Here is a 12,701-nt window from a genome sequence, read left to right as displayed (position 1 = left end):
TTCAGTTGATCAGCAGGCTAGCCAGGATCTCCAGCCAAGTTCTGGTTTCGATCTCCAGAGAGGTTCTGCTTCAGATCTCCAGCCAGGTTCCGTGTCCATGTTCTCTTGCTAGGTTCTCCAGCCAGGTTCTGTCCAGGTTCTCCAGCCAGGTTCAGTCACCAGGTTCTAGTCAGGTTCTCTTGCCCATTTCTGTAGTCAGGTTCAGTCCAGGATCTTTTGCCATGTTCTCTCCAGCGAAGTTCTTCTGTCTCTAGTTCTGTGTGTTCTGTCTTCTTAGTTCTGTGTTCTAAGCTCTGTATTCTAAGTTCTGTGTCTTGCTGTCTTATTACATCTGTATTTATACCAGTTGATTCAATCCTATCAATCTCTATTACAAAGGTTAGGGCGTTTCTTATCTCCATTCCAGGGAGTAAAGATTATGTAGCTTAAGCATGATTGTTCATAGTTAAAGTGATTAATTACCCGCCTGGCACTTAGTTAAGAGGTTTTATTCCCTCCCTAACTTCAGGGGAAAATCCCTACCTGGGGAAACACCCTTTCTCAGAGACCTTGGTTAATACAGATAGTGCCAAGAAGGTGAGCAAACATATTAAGAACAGTATGCCATATATGCCAGGTCCCTTGAAACAGCAAGCATGGACCGGCTCCCGGCATGGACAAATGTGTTACGACATGTGCCCACCATCACAGTACCACACAGAGTAGTTTCACGGCCCTAAAATCCTCTGTGTCCCCCTTGTCCGTCCCTTCCCCCAGCCCCTGGCCACCATGGTCTTCACTGTCTGCACAGCTGGAGTCACACAGTCTGTAGCCTTTTCAATTGGTTTCTGTCATTTAGTCATGCATTTCACGTTCTTCTGTGTCTCTTCATGGCCTAACAGCTTATTTTTTTCGGTGCTAAATAATATCCCCGTCTGGGTGGACCACAGTGATTCACCCACCCACCTGCGGAAGGACGCCTGGGCTGCTTCCCGTCCTGTCAGTCAAGAACAAAGCTGCTGTAAACGTCGGTGGGCAGGTTTTGTGTGGACATCAGCTTTCAGCTCCTTTGGGTAAATAGCAGGGAGCGTGACTGCTGGGTCCCACGAGTCTGTTCAGTTTGGTAAGAGACCACCCAGCTGTCTTCCACAGTGGCTGCGCCCCTGCCTTCCCACCAGCAGTGAGGGGGCTCCCGCTGCTCCCGTCCTCGCCGGCACTTGGTGTTGTCAGTGCTCTGGGTTTTGGCCGCTCTGATAGGTGTGCAGTGGAATCTCATTGTTTCATTTCCATTTCCCTGATGAAGAGGACTCGGAGCATCTTTTCATTTGCTTACCCGTCATCTGTGTATCTATTTGGTGAGGGGTCTGGGAAGGTCTGGGCCCATTTTTAATCGGGTTCATTGTTTTCTTTCTGGGCTTAGAATTCTTTGTATCTTTTGGAAAACAGTCCTGCATCAGATGTGTCTTTTGCAACTCTCTCTCCTCTCCGTGGTTGTCTTCTCATTCTCTCGGTATTGTTTTTGTAGAGCAGAAGTGTTGAATTTTAATTAAGTTCAGCTCATCACTTTTCTCCTTCCTGGGTCGTGCCTTTGTTGTTGTAAAAAGTCACCTCCAAACCCAAGGCCCTCTAGGTTTTCTCCTGTGCTACGTTCAGGAGTTTTATAGTTTTGCGTTTTACGTTTAGGTCTGTGGTCCGTTTGGGTTAATTCTGCGTGCAGGTCCTTGTTTTGCATGTGGATGTCCAGCAGTTCCAGCACCACTTTCCGAGGAGACCGTCCTTTCTCCATTGAGCTGCCGTTGCTCCTTTGTCGAGGTCCGTTGACCGTATTTACGGGGTCTATTTCTGGGCTCTCTGTCCTGCTCTGTTGGTCTATGTGTCTGTTCTTTCACCAGTAACCACGCTGTCTTGATCGCTGTAGCTTTACAGTCAGTGGCGTCAGTCCTCCAACTCTGTTCTTCACCTTCATTCTTTTTTTATTATTTTCTTTTTTCTTTTGTTCATCCTCACCTGAGGATATTTTTCCATTGATTTTTAGAGAGAGTGGAAAGGAGGGGGAGAGAGAAACATCAATGTGAGAGAGACATATCGATTGGTTGCCTCCCACATGTGCCCTAACCAGGGCTGGGGATCGAGCCGCAACTGGTATGTGCCTTTTACTTGAACCCGGGGCCTTTCAATCCACAGGTTGACGCTCTATCCACTGAGCCAAACCAGCTAGGACTCCTTCATGGTTTCCTTGGCTGCTCTGGGTCTTTCGCCTCCATGTAAACTTTAGAATCAGTTGGTCCATATCTACCACATAACAGGCTGGGTTCTGAGGGGGATTGTGTTGACTCTACAGACCAAGTTGGGTGCTGTATATACTTACGGTTAGGTATTAGGCACATGCACCTTAGGAGTTGATATAGCTTCCTGTGAAAAGTACAAGTTAGTACTTTTCAAACAGGATGGAGCGCACCTCAGGGAGTTGTTTTCTAAGCACCTTGGGGAGGGGAGGGAGTGCTTTGGGAAACGCCACTTGAAGACCCTGGTTCAGAAGTTTGAAAGTCACTGTGTGCACCTCTGGGCGGCTCTGCCTCTGCCCCTGCTGCGTGGGTGGCTCTCTGCTCTCCTCGGGGTGTGGCTTTAAACCTGGCCACACATTCTCATTCTCCTCCCACAACATGTGAAGCTCAGTTTCCTTTCTCTTGGTGTGGGCTGGCCCTCGTGGCTCATGCTGGTGACACGGACGTGGCAGATGTCCTGCTGCGTGACTTCGCAGGATGGATGAGGAAAGGCAGGAGTGTCGGTGCTGTTCTCATTCCTTCCGTCTCTCTCTGTCTCTGTGTGTCTCTCTGTCTCTCTGCCTCTGTCACAGTCACCGTCTCTTTCTCTCTCTGTCTCTGTCAACACCCCCATTCTGGAGCAGGAGCTGCCACCGTGGAGAGACCGCATAGAGATAGAGACATATGCGCAGCAGCTCCCTCCACGCCCACACCCAGCCCAGGTGACAGCCATGCAGTGAGGCACCTCAGGTGACCAGCCACAGGACCACATCTCCTGGACATCGAGCAGAGACTCGCGGTCCTTGCCGGTCCCACAGAACTTGTGAGCGTCGTACATGCTTGTTTTATGCCGCTGAGTTTTGGGGTCATTTGTTGCACAGCCTTTCTGTACGGTCATTTGAGTGGGTTCCAGGGGCATTGCCCTGCTGACCTGCTATGTGGGCCCTGTTTTAATGTGCTTATGGCCATTCGTGTATTTTCCCATATGAAGTGTCTGTCCAACTATTTTGCTCATTTTATGAAAACTGGGCTTTGCCCTGGCCGGTGTGGCTCAGTGGGTAGTGTCAGCCTGCAGACGGAAGGGTCCTGGGTTTGACTCTGGTCAGGGCACATGCCCTGGTTGCGGGCTCAATCCCCAGTAGGGTGCTTGCAGGAGGCAGCTGATCCATGATTCTTTCTCATCATTGATGTTTCTATCTCTCTTTCCCTCTCTCTTCCTCTCTGAAATCAATAAATATATACTTAATAAAAAAGAAAACAGAGCTTTTAAAAAATTACTGAGCTTTGAGGTTCACAGTGCTCTGCGCCAGTTCTCTTCAGACCCCCTTCCGGACACCTCGCAGCCCTGGCTCTGTTCCTCCCTCACTGCGGCGTCTGCACAGCGGAAACTGTGGGTGGTTATGAAACCCTGTTTATCAGCCTTTTCTTTTATGTGTGTGCTTTGCGTGTCCCTTTAAAGAAGCACTTGCCCCCCAGGGCTGAGAAGACTTCTGCTTTCAAGCTTTGCGGCTGGCAGTACAGCGCTCGACCCGCCTTGAGCAACATGTTGTGGTTGTGTCGTGAGGCAGGTCTCACCCTTCGTTCTCCCTCGCTCACTCAGAGTCCAGCACCTTCTGCTGGGGGCGGGCCTTCCCCTGCTTCAGTGCCTTTTAAGAAGTCCACTGGCCACAGGTTGTCCAGTGGACTGTCTCCTGCCCTTCCCCCACCTGCTGAATTTCAGAAGAGGAGCCCCGAGTCCCCAGCCCACCCAGGGCCGTGTGTGCAGTAACTGTCCCCCATTAGTGACCAATCCCCCGGGTGGGCGGGCAGGTCCTGCAGGCACCTGGCTCTGAGCGGCCTGGCTGGGAGGTGATGGGGTGAGGCCCGGAGGCCAGGAGGGTGGACTTGAACCTCTGGCGTCAGAAGCCTGCCACGTCCCACCCCTGTTCCAGGGAGGAGAGTAGGCTCTGGCACAGAGGCCCAGCCTTGCATCCTGCGGGCGGGCGGGGGACAGAGTGCCAGAGTGGGCAGAGGTCAAGGCCGAGTCTGCAGGGCTGGGTGCACAGAGGTCAGGTGCTGGGAGGAGGGTGGGGCGGAGCCAGGTCTGCTGCCTCTCCAGACCTAGCCCCAAGCAGGAGGGTGCGATTGCATCCTCCTCACGTGGGAATGAGACGGGTTAGTGAACCAGGACAAGTGAAATAGGGAAATTTGGACAGAGAGTTTGTGTTGTGTGTGTGTGTTTTAATCCTCACCCGAGGATATTTTTTCCATTGATTTCCAGAGAGAGTGAAAGGGAGGGAGAAGGAGGGGGGGAGGAGAGAGAAACATTGATGTGAGAAAGAAACATCGACTGGTTGACTCCTGTCCACAATCCTACTGGGGGCTGAGAGCAAGCCTGCAAGCGAGGTAGGTGCCTGTGACCAGGTGGAACCCGAGATCCCTCGGTCTGCAGGCCGATGCTCTACCCACTGGGTAAACCTGCCAAAGCTGAGACAAATAGTTTAAATGGCCAAGCGATTTACAGCCATCCAGTCAACTGCAAATCCCATCTTTCCTAACCAAGTCCGCTAAGAGTAAATGTTTTACACTTCTCATACCAGAAACCCAAGTAGTGCCATTTGTGCCAGCCACACCAAGGAAGGGTGAGGTCAGGGGAGTGCATCTCATTTTTTTTGTTTGTTTGTTTTAATATTTTTATTGATTTTTTACAGAGAATAAGGGAGAGGGAATAGTTAGAAACATCGATGAGAGAGAAACATCCATCAGCTGCCTCTTACACCCCCCCCAGTGGGGACGTGCCCACAGCCAAGGCACATGCCCTTGACCGGAATCGAATCTGGGACCCTTCAGTCCGCAGGCCACGCTCTATCCACTGAGCCAGACCGTTTAGGACTGCATCTCGTTTTAAATCATCATAAAGCTGATGAATATTCTGTGAGGCCCTCCCCTAGGACCGCCCCTAAAATCCTTGCCTTTAGAAAGCATATTAGAGCCCTCGAGACAAGACCAGGCCCGGCCCAGGAGCTCCTGCGCATGCCCACGCCTCCTCCCTCTCGGTGCGCCTTCACTTTTCTCTCCCAAACTCTAGTGGTGGCCCCACTAGACTTGCCACCAGGGCAACAATGGACAGCGGCAGCTGGTCCCAGGCTCACCCCCTGAACATGTCTCTAACGCCCCCCTTTTCTCTGACTCCCAGTGAGCTCACAGCAGCCCTCATGGCCACGGCTTTCCCACACGTGTCTAGGGGCCAAAGCCACCCAGCCGAGGCTCTCCTGTTGCTTTCTACCCTAAGCCCTTCCTTGTTTCCGTCCCCAGCTTTAATAAATGTCCTCTCAAAATCACCTGGCCTCATTTGTTTTTTAAAACATATGTCTTTTTTTTATTTCAGAGAGGAAGGGAGAGGGAGAGAGAGAGAAACATCAGTGATGAGATAGAATCATTGATCGGCTGCCTCCTGCACGCTCCCCACTGGAGACTGAGTCTGCAACCCAGGCATATGCCCTTGACCGGAATCGAACCCGGGACCCTTCAGTCCGCAGGCCGATGCTCTGTCCACTGAGCCAAACTGGCCAAGGCCATCTGGACTCATCTTGTTAAATCTTCCCTGCTCAAAGTCAAGAACCCACACACTCCCAGCAGCCCAAGGCAGACCTGAGGCAGCCGCCTGGCCCGCTTCCTGTCTAGTAACAGGAAGGCCACACCCCCTTCCTCCATCCTGAGTGTGGTCCTCCCACGGGTCAATCTGAAGAGGTGCCTTTGGCCAGGAGAGGTCCTTCGAGGAGCTGCCAGACTCAGAAAGAGCCCTGGGAGGGATGGGGGAGGGGGCTCCTCCCCCAGCGGCTTGGGGACTATCCTGAATCTTCACCTTGCTCACCTCAGCTCCAGGTGGGTCAGAGTGTGGGGTGGCACCCACAGGTGCAGAGATGCTGTGGGGTCGGGACAGAGACAGCAGCTAGCAGCGCCCCTGGTGTGGACCTCCTTGCATCGAGACCTCGAGGTCAGATGCCCCTTCCTGGCTCCCATGACCTTCTCCCCATGGCCCCACAAGAAAGGACCAGTTTAAGAGGCCCTTGTGGCTGCACTTCCCCCAGGTGAAGCTGGAGTGCTCCCACCCATAGACTCAGGCACCTCCTTGCTCCTGGCCAGGGTGTGACCTGATGGCTGGGTGGGCAGGCCCACGAATGGGCCACCGTTAGGGTCCTTGGGGGCCAGGGCCTGGTATTAAAGTTCTGTTTAGTCCTGGCTGGTTTGGCTCAGTGGCTAGAGCGCCAGCCTGTGGACTGAAGGGTCTCAGGTTTGATTCCAGTCAGGGCACATGCCTGAGTTGCAGGCTCGATCCCCAGCGGGGTGGGGGCGTGCAGGAGGCAGCTGATCCATGATTCTCTCTCATCATTGATGTTTCTCTCTCTCTCTCCCTCTTCCTTCCTCTCTGAAATCAATAAAAATATATTTAAAAAAATAGTCCTGTTTAGGTGGGTGATAACCAGAGGCCGCTAGGGCCAGCTGGCAGGACCTGGCCCACGTCACAGGTAAACTGGGCCTGGCCCCCAGGCTCGAGACCTTCCTACCTTTCCAGCTGTTCGGGGTGATGGTGGAGGGCACACAGAGGCCATGCGGCCAAGCTCCATCCGCGGGGGCATGTGCTGGGTGAGGAAGGCCCAATTTTGGGGGCGTGACGGCTGGATGCTTTATTTACTTTTTTTTTTTTTTTTAATATATTTTATTGATTTTTTACAGCGAGGAAGGGAGAGAGATAGTTAGAAACATCGATGAGAGAGAAACATCGATCAGCTGCCTCCTGCACATCCCCTACTGGGGATATGCCGCAACCCAGGTACATGCCCTTGACCGGAATCGAACCTGGGACCCTTCAGTCCGCAGGCCGACGCTCTATCCACTGAGCCAAACCGGTTTCGGCACTTTTTAATTTGATATAATTTCAAACAACATACAAACGTTGCAAAAATAGTGCAAAGACTTCTGTAGGTATTTTCTTAAAATATATTTATTGATTTCAGAGAGGAAGGGAGAGGGAGAGAGAGATAGAAACATCAATGATGAGAGAGGATCATTGATCGGCTGCTTCTGCAGGCCCCACACTGGGGATCGAGCCTGCAAACCTGGCCTGTGCCCTGATGGGAATCGAACCGTGACCTCCCAGTGCACAGGTTGGCGCTCAGCCCCCGCGCCTCGGCCGGGCCCCCCTGTGTCTTGCTTGACTCGCTGACCGCTGACATTCGCCCCAGCTGGGTTATCAGTCATGTGACTCCTGGACCATCTGGGAGTCGGATCTCTTCACCCGACACCCAGGTGACGGTGACGTTTCTAAGAGCAGGGACGTGGTTGTTATTGCAGCAGGAAATTCAGCATTAACCAGTAGTGTCATTGAGCTCACAACTGGATTTTAACTGTGACGAATCTCCTTTCTATTTTATCTGTTTTTTGGTAACCACAGTGCAGCGGAGGCCCTCTGTCTTCTCCAGCCTGGGGACTCCTCATGGCTGGGACATTTGGAGGGGCGGACCGGCCACTGAGGGCTCCTGGAGATTGGGAGGAGGTTCTGCATTTGGGGCTGGAACCACAGGAGGTGGCTGTGCCCTCGGTGCACCTGGGCTCAGCCTCCCTGCTGTCCTGCTCGGGGGACCTGAGCCCTGACACTGGTTTCTCTGCTGCCAAGCTAGTCTGCCTTGCGTCGTAACTAGTAGGCGTCCAGGGAGATGCTTTGCGACTATGTGACTATTCCATTCGGTGGCAGACACTACAGCTCTGCATTAACTCATATTGCCGGGTCATTTTGAAAGGACCCCTGTGCCCCAGGGGCATGGACACAGGCCCCAGGGGAGGCCGCTGCAGGGGTCTCGGCCTTGCCAGGCACAGGCACCTGGATTCTGCAGTGGCTTGGATTTCGAGCTGACGGCATTTGCAGATGTTGGCTGTAGGGTGAGAGAAGGGGCCCAGGGGAGGATGGGGTGTCATTTAACGGAAACGGGAGGCTGTCGGAGCAGCGGGAGGAGCGGGTTGGAGCCCGCACTCTGAGATGCCTGGCTGGCATCCAGGAAACTGCTGAGGACCGTGTGTCTGCAGTTTGGGGGCAGCCCTGCTGGTGGTGGTGAAATTGGTGCATCAGCATCTGTATGATCTTTGGGGCCAGAGGTGAAGGGATGATCCCTCCGACATGAGTGGCCAGGGGCCTGAGCATGGGCTACTGTGCAAATGCTCCGCGGTCTGTACTTGACATGGTGCCTTTGACACTTGTCCTGTTGATTTGAGTAAGGAATACACACGCACAAGATCAGACATGCAAGCCCTGGCCAGTGTGCTCACTGGGTAGAGCGCTGGCACAGCATCAAAGAGTTGAGGGCATGATTCCTGGTCAAGGCACGTACTTGGGTTCGGGATAATCCCCACCCTGGTTGGGGTGCGTGTGGGAGGCAACCAGTCCGTGTGTCTCTCTCACATTGATGTCTCCCTTCTCTTTCTCCCTCCCACCTTCCAGTCTCCCTAAAAACGACCAATAGAAAGAATATTTGCGGGTGAGGTTAGCAAACAAACAAACCTCATATGTGCAGGCTGGGCGAGGGAAGGGTTTCCTCCTGTCCCAGCTCATTTCCCGCTGGTTCTGTATCTGAGTTTTGTAAATTATTTATTTTTAAATTCTGTCTTTTTTATTTTTTAACTCCAGGTGCGTCATTGTGTGCCTGGGTTCTCTTCTTTAATAGAGGATTGGAAAACAACTCACTGAGGGACATTAGAGATGCTTCCGCATTCCTGGCACTGCTGGTGCTCTTCCCGCCCCCCCCCCCCATGTCTGACTCCGGCCTTATGGTGGGGGCGGGGGGTGAAGAGACTCTGTGGCTCTGCCTGCACCCTGAGAGCACAGCCTTGGTCCCTTCGCCGCTCGCTGTGCGGGGAGCAGGGTGCGGTGTGTCTGGCTGCTGACCTATTGTCTCCTCCGCACATCATCCTGCATCAGTGTCTCTGTGCTAGGGGCTCAGCCGTGCGCTCTCTGAAGGGGAAGCGCAGCCAGGCACAGCGTGGTCCTTTCTGTGGTGTCACTCTGTCCATCGTGACAGATTTCAAACTACCAACCTGGAGCCTGCCCTGAGCAGGGGATGAGCGAGGAGCCCCCAGCAGGAGGGCGGGCCCCTTAGCCAGGCCTTCAGCCAAGACACCACCAACTGCACTCGGGCACGGTCTCCAGCTCCTCTGTGACTGGTTTTGTTTCTGTTTGAATCTTTGATCTGCCTTCTGTTCCACGGGGTGTCAAGTGATGGGTGGAGAGTCCCCCGCCCCCTTTTTGGTTCAAGATGCTAGCCAGTTGTAACAGAATTGTTAGAATGAAGCAGTTTTAACAGAATTTGTGGAATGAACCATCTTTCCCAGTAACCTGAAGTGCCATCGGTCACCATGCATGAATTGCTGTGTGCCTTTCAGCCTATTTGTGCACTCTCCTCGCCACACCTTATCCTGCTCCAGAACCACACTCTTAGTCACTTCACGATGTGTTTTCATAGTTGGTAAGACTAGTGTCCTGTTAACTCTTTTTAAAAAATATATATTTTTATTGATTTCGGAGAGGAAGGGAGAGGGAGAGAGAGAAACATCAGTGGTGAGAGAGAGTCATCGATCAGCTGCCTCCTGCACGCCCCGCTGGGGACGGAGCCCGCAGCCCAGGCCGTGCCCTGGCCGGAATCGAACCGTGGCCTCCGGCTCATAGGTTGACGCTCAGCCACGGAGCCACGCCACCTGGACTCTTTTTTAACTTACTGAATAAGATGTGACTGGCATGTGACATTGGCTCAGTGGTTAGCGTGCTGGACTTCCCACCAAAGGGTCGTGGGTTCAATTCCTGGCCAAGGGCACGTCCCTGGGTTATAGGTTCTATCTCTAGCCCCAGTTGGTGTGTGTGGTAGGCAACCAATCAATGTGTCTCTCTCACATCAATGTCTCTCTCTCTCTCTCTCCCCCCCCCCCCCACTCTCTCAAAAAATCAGTGAAAAAATATCCTCGAGTAAGGATTAACAACCACAAAAAACCCCTACAAAAACACAAACCAAACAAACAAAAAGACCAAGGTGCACAATGTGTTGATTTGGAGCAGCGACATTGCAGTAGGTTGGCTAGCACCTCTGCCACTCACAGGTGAATAGTCTCTTAGCAAGTCTGAGTTATAACACAGGACTGTGGACTGCAGTCGCTATGCTGGGCATTAGGTACTGTTTCAAGTTTATACCCTTAAATGACATCCCAGTTCCCCCAACCCCTGCGTACATTTACTCTGTTTTTAACAGCTTGGCTTTTTTTTTTTTTTTTGATTCCACATGTAAGCAATATCACGAAGCATTTGTTTTTTATGTCCAGTATATCTTACTGAGCAGATCACAGTCCACTTATGTTGTTGCAAATGGCAGGATTTCCTGCTTCCTCATGGCTGAGAAATAGTCCAGTGTGAGCGTGTGTGTGTGTGTGTGTGTGTGTAACATCTTTTTTTGTTAATCCTCACCTGAGAATATATATTTTTTTCCATTGATTTTTATTTTTTTAAATATATTTTTATTGATTTCAGAGAGGGAGAGGGAGAGAGAAACATCAACGATGAGAGAGAATCATTGACCAGCTGCCTCCTGTACACCCGCTATTTGGGGATTGAGCCCGCAACCGTGGCAGATGCCCTGACCAGGATCAAATTGTGACCACCTATTTCATAGGTCGATGCTCAACCACTGAGCTACATGGCCGGCCCCATTGATTTTTAGAGAGTGTGAAAGGGAAGGAGGGAGAGAAAGAGAGAAACACCAATGTGAAAGAGGTGCATCGATTGGTTGCCTCCCACACCTGCCCTGACCTTAGCCGGAGATTGAACCTGCAGCCCAGGTATGTGCCCTTGACTAGGAATTGAACCCAAGACCCTTCGGTCAACAGGCCAACATTCTAACCACTTAGCAACACTGGCCAAGGGCATTAGCATCTTTTTATTCATTCAGCTGTTGACACTGGCTGCTTCTATACGTTGGCGACTGTGAATAATGCTGCTGTGAATGTGGAGGTGCAGGTAGCTCAGAGAGCCTGGTTTAATTTCATTCAGATACATACTCAGAATGGCACTGCTGGGTCCTAAGGTAGGTTTATTTTTAATTTTTTTAGGAACCTCCCTACAGCTTTCTACAGTGGCTGCTCCGATCTGCATGCCCCCCAACAGTGCACAGGGTGCCCTTTGCTCCACATCCTCACCAGCACTTGTTATTTTTGTCTTTTCATTTTAAGAATTTTTAAAAATTGATTTTAGAGAGAAGAAGGAAGAGAGAGAAACATTATAGGTTGCCTCCTGTATGCACCCTGACGGGGAGTCAAACCCATACCTGGGTAGATGTCCTGGCTGGGAATCGAACCCGCCACCTTGAAGCGAATGGGACGATGCTCCAATCAACGGAGCCACAATGGCCAGGGCTTGTCTTTTTGATGACAGCCCTTCAGCAGGTGTGAGGTGACCTCTCACTGTGGCTTTGATTTGCTTTTCTCCTGATGATTAGTGATGTTGAGCATCTTTTCATGCACCTGTTGGCCATCTGCATGTCCTCTTTGGGAAAATGTCTTCAGATTTTTGCCAGTTAAAATTGGATTATTTGTTTTTATTATTGAGTGGTATGAGTTCTTTACACATTTTGGATGTTAACTGCTTATGGGATACATGGTTTGTGATTTTTCTCATTCTGTAGGTGCCCTTTCAATTTACTGATGGTTCTGTGGCTGTGCAGAAGCTCTTTGGTCTAATGTGGTCTCACTGTTTATTTTTGTTTGCATTGCCTGTGCTTTGGTGTCCTAGCCAAGGACTCATGGCCAAGATCACATGAAGGCTCTTTCACCTGCTTTCTTCTAGGAGTCTTCCGGTTTGGGGTCTTACAGCCCGTCTTTGATCCATTTTGAGGAGGTTTTTGTGAGGGTGTTAGACAGGGTCCCATTTCAGTCTTTCGCTGTAGAATCCAGTTTCCCCACCACAATTTATTGAAGACACTGTCCTTTTCCCATCATCTGTTCTCGGCACCCTTGTCAAAAATTAGTTGACAAGCCCTGGCCAGTGTTGCTCAGTGGTTGCACTGAAAGATCTCGGGTTCAATTCCAGATCAAGGGCACATACCTGGGTTGTAGATTCGATCCCTGGCCCCGGGTGTGGGGGAGGCAACCAACTGATGTGTCTCTCTCACATTGATGTTTCTCTCTCTCTCTCTCTCTCTCTCTCTCTCTCTCTCTCTCTCTCTCTCCCTTCCACTCTCTCTAAATATCAATGGAAAAATATCCTTAGGTGAGGATTAACACCACCAACAAAAATTAGTTGACCCTATATGCATGAGTTCATTTCTGGGCTCTCATTTCTGCCCCGCTGACCTGTGTGCCTGTTTCTATGTCAGTGTAGTTTTGATCACTATAACTTTGTATTACTGCTTGAAATCGGGCAGTGTGGTGCCTCCAGCTTTGTTCTTT

Source organism: Myotis myotis, unplaced genomic scaffold, assembly GCF_014108235.1.
Source record: "Myotis myotis isolate mMyoMyo1 unplaced genomic scaffold, mMyoMyo1.p scaffold_m19_p_9, whole genome shotgun sequence".
In the NCBI taxonomy this organism is placed as follows: Eukaryota; Metazoa; Chordata; class Mammalia; order Chiroptera; family Vespertilionidae; genus Myotis; species Myotis myotis.
Note: the sequence above shows the minus strand (reverse complement) of the source record.